The 15823-nt window shown below is 49.0% G+C and overlaps 1 protein-coding gene and 1 long non-coding RNA gene across 7 annotated transcripts in view; one reads left to right on the forward strand and one right to left on the reverse strand.

Moving 5' to 3' along the window:
* Positions 1 to 15823, forward strand: part of MMP16 (matrix metallopeptidase 16) — a 605275-nt gene that overhangs the window by 29782 nt on the left and 559670 nt on the right. The window lies entirely within an intron of this gene.
* On the reverse strand, positions 8690 to 15758 carry LOC109444694 (uncharacterized). Its single transcript, XR_002136924.2, has 4 exons — positions 15371 to 15758; positions 12112 to 12289; positions 9742 to 9868; positions 8690 to 9501 (listed from the first exon to the last, which is right to left on the reverse strand). It is a non-coding gene; the product is annotated as an uncharacterized LOC109444694 (long non-coding RNA).

Raw genomic sequence — 15823 nt, forward strand, 5'->3', positions numbered from 1 at the left:
TTAATCTCCGGGGGCTCTGTTGGTTGCTGTGCGTGCATTCTGTTGCACTCAACGGGCACTTGCTGCATCACTTTTACCCAACTTTGAAGCCACGTGCAGAGAGGGAGGACCTTCCCAGGCCAGCTCTGCACCCCTTCACGCTGTGGTAGCCCCACCCCAGGTCCTTCTTCCTTTGCACTAGCAGTCGTCTTCTGACTACCTCCAAATGAAACCTGCTTTTGTTCTGAGGCACAGGTTCTTTGAGGACAGACCTGAGTCTTGCTGGTCCCTGCCACCAGGCAAGGGACATAGCCAATACTGAAAGGCGGTGATAATTATGAGGTGCACATTCTTAAAGCAGAGATCACCGGTGTTTTCCAAAAACAGGCGACATCGGTAGAAAAGGTAGCGCAGTCCTCCGTTTACAGTGTTTGCCAGGAGCAGCTATTTTTCAATCGGAAAGTGTATTTTCATCTTTGCAACAGTTCATAGAAACAAATCTTCATATATGAAAAGCTGGATAAGATGGAAACCTTGGGCCTGTACATTAGAAAAACACCAATCACCTCTTTAGTACTTGCTCAGAGCGGGCTGTGTACGTTCTGCTCAGTCGCCAGTGATGTGGTGTGAGCTCAGATGCAAGTGCGTGGAGACGCGTCTTCCCGGCAAGAAGGGCCAGAGATGTACATCAACAGATATAAGTCTTTGTCTTTTATTTTTGTTTTGAACACATGGACAGCCATGATGGGAAGTGAGGGGTTCAGCCAAATGAATGTCCACACTGTCCCGTTTCGTGGGTAGAAGACAGCCAGCTGCAGGCCTTCTGGGCACAGAGGGGAGCTCAGCATCCCTGTGGCCTCTTCCTCCCCCACCTGAGATGCCTAAAGCGAGAAAGAGCAGGTGTAACCAGAACGGGCGCTACTGTAACCTGTGCACAGGCGGGGCAGGCAGAGTGGCCACCACGGTACTTAGGCTGGCATCCCTCCCGTCCCGCAAGTCAGGTCACAGACTGAGCTCTTGCAGCCCTGAAAGGAGCTCATGAAGAGCAGAGGTAGCCTTGCTCCCCAGCTGCCCATCAAAGGGGCTGAGGGCCGAGGACGTAAGACGCCCCGCGTTGGTTCAGATCCACGTCCTGCCTATGTCTGGTCAGTGTCTGGCCGGGGGCCTCGGGTCCCTCGCAGATTAAGTAGCTGTACGATGCTGTTCTCCCTTGGGGCTCAGCGAGACCCGGGCCCTGGGACCCCTCACATGAGCGCTGCGCGAGACGTGTGGAAGTGAGTGGGACAGAGGACTTGCTGCAGTGACAGCTTCTGTGGGGAAGAGCAGGAGCCATGTGGACGTGGGGACCGAGCCCGTGTTGAGCGCGCACGAAGGAGACTGAGCAATGTCTGAAGAATGCGTTTTCACTGTCATCAGCTCCAGGCTCTGCACACACGGCACTGGCGTGTCCACTGTAAACGTGCATGGCAGGAAAGGGAGCTCAGTGGACACATACTGAGGTCCTTCTCTCTGATTACCCCAGAAAAATCAGAGAGCGCACCAGGACAAGGCAGTAGCAGGGAAACCCCGTGTGTGTCATCCCTGTGGGAGTGAGGAGAGGGCGGGCGGAGGGCGGGCCGGCCACGTGCTGCCAGCTGAGGTCTGACACAAGCACTCATCAAGGCCTCCAGGAGAAAGTGGGGAAACGGGCCAGACCTCGTCTCTCCCTGGACAGCAGCTGACCTCGGTCACAGCTGGCAAGAGGAGGAGGGGAGGGGCTGGAGGCGGGAGCGGGGCTGAATCCCGAGGTCCCTTTGGATGAGTTTACTGAACTCACAGTAAAGCAGCAGCAGTTTCACAGCGTTTGTCATGAGCAAAACGATGATTACCATTTCAGTAATAGTAGACTCAAATGATCGGAACTGCCCCATCCTTACCTTTCAGCACCCCAACTTAGAAACACTTACGGGAGACTTTCCAGCACCCTGGCCCCGAACCCCGTGGTCTCCCTGCATGGGTTTGCTGGGCAGCGCTCTGGTTGCCCCCATTCTTCCTTCCAGCCAGCTGTGGGGCAGCTGGATCCCGAGGGGTCTGAAGCAGGTGGGGTGGGGGTGTTGGGGTGGGCCTGCCGGCGCCTTTCCACAGGGGTGCTCTGCTTGGCAGCCGCTCACCGGTAGCTGTGTGCCTTCCCATATCCTGCAAGATGGGGTCCATTTTAAGTGGGTTGTACTTAGGTGTGACCAAACTGAGCCCCAGTTTACGTCTGAAGTCCCTGAAAGGGGTTCGTGGTGAAAACAAGCCCGGGTGGCCCCGTGAAGGTGTGGCCAGTGCGTACGCACAGATGGGGCACCCCTTTCTGCGCCCCAGGAACATCCACAGCCACGCTTTGGCCCTCTGACCCCGGGCAGGGGGGATGGGCGAGTTCGGTCTCTCCAAGCCAGACCTGGCCTCCGTGATAAGCCTTAGCCCTGAGCAGGGCCAGGAACCTTACCCCTGGATGCCGGGTGGCGGGGGTGGTGGGAGGGTAAGAAAACTCCCTGGGAAGCTACCGGTTATTTTTAGCAATGATCTCAGGGGACAGAGATTTGGAATGGACTCGGTGCCACTTAGGAAGTTGACAAACTACAGACGACATCAAACTTGGTCCTGTGATGATGAGCCTGTGGTTCACGTAGAGAAGCTCAGTGAACTCGAACATAGCTAATGAAAGCCTGAAAGAAAAGGAATTCATACCTGTTTGCAAACCTTTCTCTAGATTCGGTTCCCCTTGGCGCCCAATGCCAGATTTACGAAGGCTCATCAGGTCAGACCCTCCTGCCATGTCAGGCCTCAAAATACCTCTCTTCCTCCTTTTTTTTTCTTGATTTCCGGGAAGTTAGAATGTAACAGTGTAGCTGTGTGGAATCAGATGTAGGGATGTCTAATCTGGAGTGTTTCCAAAGGTGGAAATAAAAGGTGTGTAAAGGAAAGGAGTGGTCAGCCCAAGTGTTAGCATGTTGTGGACATGCCCAACCCTGCCAGCAGCTTCCCCGCCAGCTCCTTGCATGGCTGGTGTGGACACAGTGCTGGCCGGCCAGTTAGCTGGGGTCCCGGAGCAGTGCCAGTGCCGGCAACGTGGCTGGAAGTCCCGTCTGGTCTCTGTTGCCTCACCTACTCCACAGGTTGGCTTTTAAAATAGACGTTTATGTTTGTGTGTTGTCTTCCTCTCCCTCCAGAATACAAATCCCAGTGAAATGTATCTTTCCATCGCATCTCTGCTCCCTGACACGTGGTCCGTGCTCACTCGCGACTTCTGGAACGAATGGACAGTACATGTCATTCCCGTGCCTTGTCAGGGAAAGGGCACATCAGCAAGAAGCCCAGAAACCTGACAGTGTGGGTGATGCTCTCTGAGGCCATTGTGGCTTTTCTTGGCCGACTATGCCCAGGACGTGAGCCACGCTGCTACTTTTCTTTCTCCTGCTGCTGCTCCATTGGTGCTGTCTGCTATCTTTTCCAGTGAAAGACTTCTCCAATCTCAAGAGGCAGGCTGGCTTTTGGTACAGGGGGTAGGACATGCCATGCCTACCGAAAGGACATTTTCCTTTAAGACGCGCTGTGTTCACCACAATGCATTCATCAATACTGCGTTTCTTCCCTGTTAATGCACGAAATATTTTATTTCTGAATTTCAAATATTTAAGGAAATGTTTTTGAATAGCTGTCATCGAAGTGAAGGATAATTATGGCCAAATCTGAGTTTGCCTGGAAGCAAACATTCAAACAGTTTTCTCTGAGTCCCTGAAAACAGTCTGTATTTATGAGGCTCTGAAATTCCTTCACCCAGACCAGACATACCACAGAAATCACTGAAAACTCATTGTTAATGAGAAACAAATCACAGCAGTAAGAAGATTTTCAAAACAGTATAGGAACAGTATAGAAATAGTACAGAAAACGGCATAGTTCTTTTCTTTTACGAAGAGAAAATTTTATTCACAATAGCCCAGATAGTGAAACAACCTAAATGTTCAGCAACAGATGAATAGATAAACAAGTGTATGTATATAACAATGGAATATTACTCAGCCATAGAAAGGACATCTTACCACTTGTGACAACCTGGATGGACCTTGAGGGCATGATGCTAAGTGACATAAGTCAGACAGAGAAAGACAAATACTGCATGCACTCATATGTGAAATCTTAAAAAAAAAAAAAAAAGAAAGATCAAATTCATAGAGTCAGAGCAGAAAGGTGGTTGCCAGGGGCAGAGGGGTGGCAGAAATAGGGAGAGGCTGGTAAAGGGTACAGACTTTCAGCTTTAAAATGAAGACGGTCTTAGGATCCAGTGTAAAACATGGTGAGAACACTGTACTGTAAGATTGACATTTGCTAAGAGAGTAGAACTTAAATGTTCACACCAAGAAAAATAAATAAAGAAAATAAATATTGGAAAACAAAGAAGAATTAAGGTCTGACAGCCTATGCAAAGCCTAGGTTCCCTCTCTGGGTTACAGGAGGGCCCAGTATATGAGCTGCTCAGTTTTGTCTTCATATGATAACTCATATAGGAGCACAAGGTCCAGAGAACTGAGATTAATTTCTGACTGATGAAGTGTGGGAAAGTAAATCCATGTTCCACTCTCTGTGTCCTTTCTGAACAATCAGAACACCTGGTCATTAAGCCGCACTCTCAGTCCTAACACCTCATAAATCAGTAAAGAACCATGTCTTTGAAAGTTCAAGAAAGGTTTCACGGAGCATGTGCATTAGGTATGCCACTTGGTTTTTAAGAAAAATGATGAGAAATTCCAGAAAGAAAAGGTATAACCCCTGATATTTTTCCTTCTGTTCAGACAAAGAGCTATGTTGCTGTGACTGGTAACTGATAAAAAGAGTCACACTTCCTCCTCCTGGGGAAAACCCAGGCCTGCCCCTGCCCCTTCTGGTTGGAAAATGTCATCAGCAGAGTCAGCTTAGTCCTGTGGCACAGGAGAGGTATGTGAGTAGCTGAAGTGGGGTTGTCTGCTCAGGCCGGACCAGAGCAAGACGCAGGTTCTGCCCAGGTCATGGGGGTGGCCAGGGGTCATTTCTGTCTTAGAGGAACAGACTTAGGGAGCAGGGCTTGTGGTTTGGGACAGGAAATGCAAAAGAAAGGGATATGGTTTTCCCCGTGGGAAAGTATTTTGGTTAGAGAAGCATCTTACCAGCGTGAAGAGCATTGTCAGGTGGTTTCCTTAGGAATCAGTCCTCCCTGAGCTGAGGCACCCACCTCTTGTTTCTTTCTAGGGGCTTCAGCACAATCTTAGCCCCCCCCGCTGGACTCAGAAAAGCTGATCTCCTGTAACGGCTGCTAACGTGGCTGCTAACGTTTTACTCTCCAGTGGTCTATGAGCAGTATCTCCTTGATCGTCCTTTGGCAGAAGTGTTATCTCAGTAAAGGGGCATTCCTTCATCAACCGTCACCCATGACCATGCAACGTATTCAAAAGAGAACTGAGAAAAAAATGGAGCTTTTCAGAATTCCTCTCTGGTTTTCCACTGGAAATCAGCATCTCCTTTGACTCATGTAGATTTTTTTTTTTAATGAAGACTGAGTTGTCACAAATGACATTCTACTTTTAAAATTTCCTGCTATAGCTCCAGAATTATGACTAACTTAAGAAATTTTAAATAACTTAGCCATATCTGACAAGTGTGTATTGCAGGAAGAGAAGGCGTGATGTGCAGGCTGTTTATCTGTTATCCTTTGGAAATCCACGTCTGTTGACTTGATCTCAGCAGAGTGTCATTTATCCAGTCTCCTCCTTTTTCATTCCTGGTGAACTCAACTTTCACAGTTTTCAGTGTTGTCTGCCTGCCCTCTTACATGCTTGACTGTCAGCGTCACTTATCCAGCTCATATTTCTCTGGTCACAGACTTGTACCTGACATTTTGGACTTCTGATGGCAATAATCTCAAACTTAATGTTCCCCAAACGGAACTCTTGGTATTTTTCATCCCAAAGCTGGTTGTGCCCAGTTTCTTCTATCTCAGAGAATAATATTATTCAACCACATTTGAGAGCTAAAACCGTGGGGCTTGTCTTGATCCCTCTTTCTAACCCAACCCTAACCTCACCCCCATATTTTCGTAGCCAACATGTGGACACGTCTTGTTTGATCCCCAACATGTATCGCGACTCTGCCACTTCTCTCCCACTCCACTGCCGAGGCCCCAGTCAGACAGGCAGGACTGTTAGAGCGGCCGTGGGGTCTGAGGGAGCAGCACTGTCTGCTCTTGGGGATTTCTTTGTGAGCACAGTGGGGTGTTTCAGGTGAGAGGGGCCTGCCTTGGAAATACCAGCTGCGTGTTTAAGCTGACATGGTTACCGGTGAGAGACGCTGTTGGTCTGAAGCATGGCAGTGCCATGGGGATGGACAAAGTTGTCAGCCTGGAAGCAGACACTTGACAGGACTAGGAATTAGGTGGCTGTGAGTGGGGGGGTCGGGAGTGGAGGGGAGAGCAGGCTGTGGGCGGTGCTGCAGGGAGGGTGGGGGGCCCATCTGGAATGTGCACTTTCCTGTGGGGCAGTGGAGTAGGCAGGGCTGTGACCTGAGCCCTGGGAGTCACTGTCTAGAGGAGCAGCATGGGCGGGGCTGAGGCCAGTTGGAGGAAGTGTGGAGTAAGAAGGCAGGGCCTTCGGTAAGAATGACACCTACAGACACTTGGCCAGGGGAGGACCAAACGGCGGTGGTGTCACAGAGGGAAGAGCCCACCGGCGGAGGCGAGCGTGGTCAGCGCGTGAGATGGGAAAAGTGCTAGAAAGCTCCTCGGGCTTAGATGCCTGCAGGCTGTGTCAGCCGTTTTGGCGAGAGTCATTTCCGGGGAGCGGTCAGACAGAAGCCAGATCCAGGGGGCTGGGGTGTGAATGACAGGGCAAGCGGCGCTGTGGACAGCACTTCCGGAAGTGTGGCCGTCATGTGCGCCAGCTGCGGTGGCTGTGGCCATCGGTACAAACTCATAGGGAACTTGCCAGTACTCCCAGCGTTTAATCGAAGTTCAACTTCTAGGCGAGTGCCATCGTACTTAACACGTGTGCAAAAGTGCATAGACCTTTCCACATTGTTTCTATAGCAGAATGTTGGAAAAATTAACATTTCCTTCAGCAGGAAACCGAATGAATGTTGGCATGTCTCCATAATGGAATAGCATCTGATGGTGTAAAGTAATGATATACATTTATGTGGACCAACGTAGAAATGTTTAAGAGCAGGTTCTAGGGCAGTATGTGTAGTTTATGGAAAAACAGAATCTGGAAACCTAACACCAGGCTGATTTTGGTGGAGGTTAGGCAGTATGTGGGACTTTCACTTAGTATATGGCATGTGACTGTAAGTTGTCATTTTTACCTGGCTGTAATGGAAAGAGGAAGCAGACAGAGAGAGGTGGCTGCAGAGGGAAGAAACCTTGCTGAAATGCGAGAGTCCGAGCGGGTTTAGTGTTGCTGGATGGAGCCTGCAGAGGCCAGGCCTGGGGTGTCTTGGGGGCACTGGACGAGCCGGGAGAACCTCTCAGGAGGAGGGCACCCCTGTGCCAGCACAGGGAGACAGTGGTTTCGGTTCAGTTACCAAGAGTTGTGAGTTTCCGCCCAAAAGGATAGAGGATCATTAAGTGATGTCCTCTGTTATTTTTATCAGGTAATATCCGAGTTTCCACTGTTTGTTGTTTATAGGCAGCATGTCTCCTCCATGTCTGACCCTGGGACTTCCGGTGCCCTTTAGGGGTCCGTGATGTCAAACCTGTACTCACTGTAATTCCAAGGTGCTGCTGCGTTTCTGACTCTCTCATAGGCGAACCGCAGAGCTTTCCCGCGGCTGTGGGACTCGTGATTTTGCACCATGTTGGATGCATGTATGAGAACCCCTCTCGTTTCTGTTTATCTTCCTGTAGTATTTAAACATTTGCAAAAATGTAAACAATGCCAGGATCACAGATTTTATTTCATTTTGGAAAGTATAGTTATTTTTCATAAAGATGTATTAGCATGTAATGAGTATAGTTATTTTTCCACACATTAATAAGTACTTAAATTTTCCTGCTGTGGCACATATGGAGAGAGACAACCCACATACGCAAAAGCCCTTTGGCTCCTTAATACTTTTAGGCATTAACAGTGCACGTCACTGGGATTAATCTTTACACACACCTGTGATTGTTACCGTAGAGAAGATTCTGGGATGTTGACTTGCTGGATCAAAGGTATGCAGAAGCCTAAGGAGACAGGACAGCGAAGTGTAGTGTGGGATTCTGGGGCGTAAGAAGGACGTTAGGGAAAAGCTAAGGGAGGCAGAGCCAACCGTCCCTTAGCTGAGAATGACGTACCAGTGCTGGTTCATCAGCAGTAACGAACGCACACTGAGGTAAGATGTTCATCACTGAGGGGAAACTGAATCCCAGGAGTATGGGAACTCTGTGCACTGGCTTCTCATTTCCCCCAGAAATCATAAGCTCTTCTAAACAATTGTAAAAAAATGGAGAGTATCAGTGTGTTAAGGGCTGCCATTAACAAATTCCCATAAATGTGGTGGTTCAGGAACAGAACAGACATTTCTCCTCTCCCAGGCCTGGCAGCCGGAAGCCCGAGTGCGCTGTCCCGGGCCCAGCTCCCTCAGAGGCCCCAGGGAACGGCCCTTCCTGCCTCTCCCAGCTCCTGGGGGCTCCAGGCGGCTGGGTTGTCGCCGAGTCCCTCCCACCTCTGCCTCCGTCTCCGCGTGCTTTCTCCTCTGTCTGCACTTTGTCTACTGTCTCTTGTAAGAACACTCATTGCCGGGTTTAGGGCCGCCCAGTTAAACTAGGATGGTGTCATGTGCACTCCCTTCATTTCATGACATCTGCAAAGATCTTGTTTCCAAGTGAGGTCACAGTCACAGGGACCTCAACGTGTCTTGGTTTCAGGCCACCATTTGACACATTTCCTGGAGCAATGAAGACCACACCAGCCAAAAGCCAGGGAATAGAGCAAAAGTCATGATTTGGGTTTTAGAAGATGGTCTCGGCCCTTCTTCCTGACTGGACCAGCCAGCCGTGCTCTCTGCCTGGGCAGACCTCTGGGAAGTAGAGATGGCATAGTTGTGCGACCTGCGTGTGACAGACCTGGGAAGGGGAGTGGCTGTTGGAGCTTGAGAAAAACTGGAGAGACTTGTGCGCGTCTCGTTTCCTGGGGCGCCTGTGTGCCCGTCTGTGAACAGTGCCTGGCACACAGTGGCTCAGTAGTTTTGGCTGAGGAATTAGTGATCCGTCTCTGCCATGCTGGCATCATGTGTCCACCTCCATCTGTCATTTTCACCTGTCGGGCATGGGTGTGTTCCTCCATAACCAGAATAGAAGCCCCTCGAGGACGCAGGGCCACGGTCGCCCAGGGACCTGTAGGCAGGTGGCCTGACACACACGGATTAATTCTGTGTCACGGTGACTGACTGACCTGTGAGTCTTGCTCAGGTCGTTTTCACCCTTTTGGTGTAAAAGAACACAGTGTTGGGTTTTGTTGTAGCAGCTGTCGAAGTGTGTCACCAGAGATCCTGCAAACGAAAGAGAAGAATCTGCTTAGTAATAACAGAAAGGGTTCGGAGCTGATTGAGGAGGTCAGGGTGTTAGGGCATCACTGTCGGACTCAGCAGAGTTCTTCCTGGTCTGAACATTGTCACTGGGTGACCTGGGGAAGGTCACAGACACCTCAGTACCTGCCCGGCTCGGTTTCCTCACCTGGAAGGTAGGGATCGTGACGTACCACTCACAGAGGAAGCAGAGCAAGCACTCACCACGTAGCTACTGGAGTGTTGACAGTTCCAGTTTTAGAAGTCATCTCCCGCTTCTCAAGTTCCTCCCTCAGCGCGGGGGGCTCATTCTCCACGACGCTGCATTGTCACACGCGGAGAGAAGCCTTTCCTGCTAGGCAACAAGTTATTTCACTTCACACACATTCTCATAACACCTTGTTCATTGCATTTTTAGCTCTCTCTATAATCTGCAGTTATTTTTGTTTGTTTGTTTGCTAGATCATAGTTTTACTCAGCCATGAACAGGTAATTTCTTTGAGGAGAGGGTCCTCCTGGAACTGGTATTCTATGAAGGAACAGTTACGTGTACATCACGAAACGCGTAGCCCAGTTTCCCGGCTTTCAGAAATGCCTAATTTGGTGTAACCAGTGTGAGGACAAATGCGTTAAAAATAGAAGGCTGCCTTCTGCCAGTAAAGATGTTTTACTCCCTTCTTTTTCTACTCAGAACATTTACTTGAGAAAAGTTTTAATTGTAAGTACTTTCTCATTTCTTTGGACTGTACGTAAATCCTTTGGGGGATTAGATAGGCCTTTGGTCAGCTTTACAACCCAGCAGCATCTTCTCAAGGCCCTGGGGCCATCTCTTTGAAATGTCATCATGAAGGAAGAGAGCACCCGTCTCCTAGTTTCTGTGGAGGGTCAGAGCCTAACTTCGGAAGGCCACCTGGCTCAAAGTTGCAAAACTACCTACAGTCATAAAGGTATGAGCAGTCTGTTTTCCCTTTGGATGAAGGCAGCTGGTTAACACCAGTGCGCACCCCAACTACCAGGTGAATCCAGGATGAGCTGTCCGGCCCTCTGACTGGAGGACTGGTTATTGTCTGTCGTGAGAACTCGCCCGGAGTGGGTTGTGTCTGCGTGGCTATGCATTTGTTTCTGTGTTTGCAGTCTGTAAGCAAGTTGTCTGTGATTCATATCCCACGTGGTTTAACGTTTTCTCAGTAACTACACTCTTTCTCTGCTACCTTCGTGGAGAGAATTTCTGGGTTTGGAAGAGATGTGTGTTTTTAATTATATTTCCCCAACAGCAATAGTAAATACACTTCAGGTTTAAATAAAAATTAATTGTTAAGTTCTTAATATAGTAATGTCACTCTTGACAAATAAAATATCTAATTGTGTTTTTTTTTTAAAGTTTTAATCATTGTTAGTGGTGACACAGCACCTTCAGGGCAATTTTCATGGTGCCAATCAATTTATTTTTCTTTTTTGCATTCTTTGATGGGAAACACTCGTGCAGGTCTAGCTCCTTGATTTTATTTGACCATCATTAAAATAACAAACAAAAACAACCCATAATATCATTACCAAAAGTTGTTTTTGAATTAGTGACAAAATAAGCCTCCTAAAATGGCTCTCTTTCAAAAGTATATCTACTAGTAAATAAACTAGTACAGATTTATCTGACGCTGTCCACACCTGCTTTTATCACAGAGATGTGTTACAGTTGGGTTTCTCCATTTAACTCTGAATTTTCCTTACTCAGTGGCTGTGGCGAGAATGATAATATGACCACTGATGGAAAAAAAAGGGAAGTAATCTTAAAAAAGTTTTATGTGGTTCAGTGCTTAAGAAATAGCATACAATTCAGATTGGCCTTAACTTGGGAGTCCTGGCTTGTCTCCCAGAACTTGGAAGTCAGTGCCTTGTGGCGAGGAAGACGGTTTCTTCCACCCCCTTAGGGTCCCTGGCTGGGTCTGAACAGTCAAAGGACGACAGACTCACAGGAGAAGAGCACACCCATTTCATGGAATTTGCACATGTACATGGGAGGCGTCACAAGAAAATGAGGACCTGAAGTGACCGCAGCAGGAAGCTCTTACACCTTTCAGACAAGAAGCGATACATTTGTGCAGAGTGGACGAGCAGAGTGGGTTTGGGCCGGGGCAGTACATGGTGAAGGAGGAAGGGGGGGGGGGCTCGCAGGCCTGTTTGTGCAGGTTGCTGGGCCCCTAGGTCCCCGCTCCAGTGAGGAGAGTACCTGCCTTCCTCCAGGTGCAGGGCAGGCACCTCTCACAGGACGGTTCTGTGACCTGTTCTGGTAAGAGGGGTGACTGGGGGGAGGTCGGGGGGACTTTCCTGCCCTGCCACTGTCTCCAACCCCTTCAGTTTAGACAGTGAGCGCGCCGCTGTGCCAGGTTCTGGGGGCGGCCTGCAGCCAGGAGCCTCTGCTGTCACCATCTCGTGCAGATTCAGATTCTGTGACAAAACCGGCTTTCCTCCAAGGACAGCCCTGCCGGAGGGGAGACTGCTTCCTGGGGCTGTGCTGTCAGAGACCCAGGGGACCAGTAACAGGGCAATTCTACTTACTCTTAAAGCGGCTGTTACCAGTGTAAAGGTGAAACGTACCTTTTTCCTCAAGGCTTGTCTCCAATCAGCCTGCGCCTCGGGAGTGGTTTGCTTCTCACACCCAGAACAGGACACGTCTGCGTATAAATCTGAATTGACTGACTCTGGCCAAGGCTCTTCCGGATGGGGCTGGTGGACGCCTGTATCTGTCTCCTCAGCCCTGACGCTTGTGTGTAGCCTGGCAGGTGGAAGGGGACAGGTGTGCTGGTGCGAGGACCACACCTCAACCGCAGGCAGGGCCACTGGCCTGGCCCTTCCTGAAGTGACAGGCCCACCTGCGCTACCCGGTCTGCCCGCCCCATCCCGGCACCTCTGCAGTGGGCCCAGTCTTACAGCCCTTAGGAGCTTTTGCCGCCCACCCTCCCAGCCCCCGGGGCCCTTCTCAGCCAGGGCTGCGTGGGGACGGTGGGCCCCCTCCCACAGGACGGAAAGCAGCAGGAAGAAGTCATCGCCCAGCTGTGTTCTTAGAAAGACCAGCACAGTCCTAGCTGTGTTTCTTACTGTTAACATTCATTTTTCTCCTCCTGATTTTAAAAGAACTTAGAGGTGAAACATCTTGGTGGGCCCAGGCTCTGTGCCTTCGTGCTGGGTACGTGGGCCACGCCTCCTGAACTGTCACTCCCCCCCCCCCCCCGCACTGTCCCCACCCCTACTGTCACCACCCCACTGTCCCCACCCCCACTGTCACCACCCCACTGTCCCCACCCCTACTGTCACCACCCCACTGTCCCCACCCCCACTGTCACCACTCCCCACTGTCACCCCCCACGCACTGTCACCCCCCACTGTCCCCACACCCCACTGTCATCATCCCCACTGTCACCACCCCCAGCGCTGTCACCACTCCCCCGCCCCGGCATTGTCAGCAGCCCCTGCCTATAGGGCAGATTCAACTCATTGCCCACATGAGCCTAAAATTCTAAAACTATTAACTGGGGAGAAAAAGAAATTGAGAATTTTGAACCCCTTTAACCTTCTCGTTAGGCCTCGGTAAAGTATCACCCATTTGTTTGTGATAAGGCCATGCCCCCAAAGCCAGAGACAGTTAATTTTCCAACTTCTTTTCTTGTCCCATGAAACTCTGCACCATCTACTGAGGGGCAGAAGTGGAAACGAGGGTGGTGGCCGTCCTGCCAGCCCAGAGCCTTTCTTAGCTTGTCCTTTCCTCAGCTACTCGGAGAGCAGATGTGAGGGAGCACGGGCGAGGATGACAGCTCTGCAGTGTCACCCAGTGAGGGGAAGGACTTCAGACCCGAAAGGAAGAGTACTTGCAGCTGGGCTGGTGGTGGCCTCACCGTTGGCCCGGGGTCTGCACATCCTCCAGGAGGGACCCACCAGAGCTGACGGAAGTCGGAGCTCTGGATGCTTCTCTAGCCTGGCCAGCACCCTAGGTCAGGAGTCGGATGAGAATGGGACAGTTTTCAAGAATGAACACTTTTTGGGATAGGATTTTGAGGGTCATAGTTCAAAATATTTCTAGATCTATAGTTGTTTATTGCATAATAACTTCTAGTGTTAAAGATATACCCACTCAAATCTAAGTGGTATTATTTATACTAATTTTAAGATCTTCTGTTTAATCTTTTATTTCTCTAAGTTTTTTTTCAGATGTTGAATTTGGGGCTTGTTTATACAGTTGGTACCCTTAAATCATGAGATTTGGGTGGGCACAATGCCTGGACCCTAGATTTCCTGGGCAGAGCCTGAGCCATACCACATTGCGTCTTGTAAGGAGAGGAGACATGTCCCTTTTAATATATAATGTACTCATCCCAAAAGAAAGTGTGCTTCCATTGAAATACACATTTTAGATGAAAAAACAAGCCAGTGCTTTAAAACAAGCCAGTGCTGGAAAGAGAGACTATTTTGTTACATTTATAGATTCCATATTCTTTTATGATAAATAATATGTACACACTTAAAATTTTTCCAGTATATTCACTAGTGACTAGGTGAGTGGTCGCGCCTAAACAGTGATGGTTCATTGAGCTCTGTCAAGCCAAAGGGAGGAAGCCAGCGGAGGGTTGCAGACCTTGTTCCCCTGGGCCCAGCACCATGCATTTTAGTGAGAACCCGAATGAAATGACAAAAGGCACCTTGATCATATTTGTGGATGATTCGCTGGGAGATTCCAGGTTTAGGAATCAAACTATATTGAATGACTGGAACTAGAGATGAAGTCAGAAAAATTAAAAACAGATAAAGGCAGACTGCTATATATGGGCCTAAAAACCCTGCTCAGTCAACTCTGAGAATAAGGAGAAATGAAGCAAAACAGCGTAGTAAGACAGGATTTTTAGCTGGCAGTTAAATATCAATTCAACAATGACATGTGACTGCTAATAAATGGCTTTAGTATGTTAATTATACGGGAGGAGATATGCCAACGGTGCTGCTGAGACCGAACTAGATTAGCGCCTCGTGCCAGCGATGGGTACCATACTTGAAGATGAATATAGGTCATGCTTCTTAAATAGCCGCTGAAGGAAGAAGGGATTATTTGGAAGCAGAAAAAAGTCACAAGGAACAGGAAAGCTGCCTCGAAATACATGAAGGGCTGTCCTATGGGGGAGGCATTAGATTCACTCTATACACCATCCCAAGGTTTGAAACAGGACCAATGGGTACAGACTATAGGGAGAGCGATTTTCAAATCGTGTGGGAAGGATTATCTGATAGTGCATTCGGGGATGAGCCACTGCCTGACCGGGCAGTTAGTTTCCCCATCATCAGTGGAAGTTTTGGATCACAAGACACATGTCTATTTAACATCTCTGTTGTAGAGGAATTTGAGGCATATCTGGGGCATAATTGTTCCTTTCAAACCAGAGAGTCATTAATTCTATGGCATCAACTTTTAAATAATTAAGATCAAAATTGGTAACAAGAGTATAAAGGTGGTTAGAATAATTTTCCCAGGAAAAGGATGAAAAGTGATAGACAGTGAAGCAAAGGAGTTCTGTTTTTAAGGGAAATCTGCGTTGATATTGGAAAGAAAAAAGATCCAGTGGAGAGGGAGTGAAAATGCGGAGGTAGTTTGGGAATGAGGCGTGGTGGGAGGTGGGATTTTAGAGGAAGCGAACTTCTGAAACTAAGGAGATGCTTGTGAGACAGGCCAAACGTGAGCGTTTACTGACTCTCCTGTTCTCCCGCTGGGTCATAATTTTCCTTCGTGAATCAGAAAATTGAGTATTTGACTGAGGGGGTGGAGAGTGGGCAGCGGATTAACGACAAAGGAGGGAAATGAAAACCAGCTCACTGCTTGGCACGCCCGCTGGACTCCCAGTCTCCTTAGTGTAACGTCCAGCGGTCAGTCTTGCTTCTTGTCTCGTCCCCATCAGCTCTGCTTCTGTTGTCGTCAGGCAAATGTTTGTCCCTCTGAAGTTCTTCCTTAAAGAGCTGAGCTGTAGATCCTAGTCTACTGATCTGAGGATACGCTAAGTGATCTTTCTAAAATACAAAACACAATCAAAATTGTTTTGGGAATTCAAGTTGGATGCAAAAACAGGTGAACTTTTCTAATCAAACCCGAGTTCTGAGACTGTACATTCTGAAGACAAGCGTGGCAGCCAGCCCTACGAAAAACAGGTCTGTGAACCTGAAGAGAAATGAGTTTCTGCACAGTTTTATCGTGTTTCTGAGAGCAGGGTCTGGAACGTCCGCACGCAGTGGCCTGGAGGGCTGGTTAGGACAGGTTCGGAGCCTGACCGAG

Source organism: Rhinolophus sinicus, linkage group LG14, assembly GCF_036562045.2.
Source record: "Rhinolophus sinicus isolate RSC01 linkage group LG14, ASM3656204v1, whole genome shotgun sequence".
Lineage (NCBI taxonomy): Eukaryota > Metazoa > Chordata > Mammalia > Chiroptera > Rhinolophidae > Rhinolophus > Rhinolophus sinicus.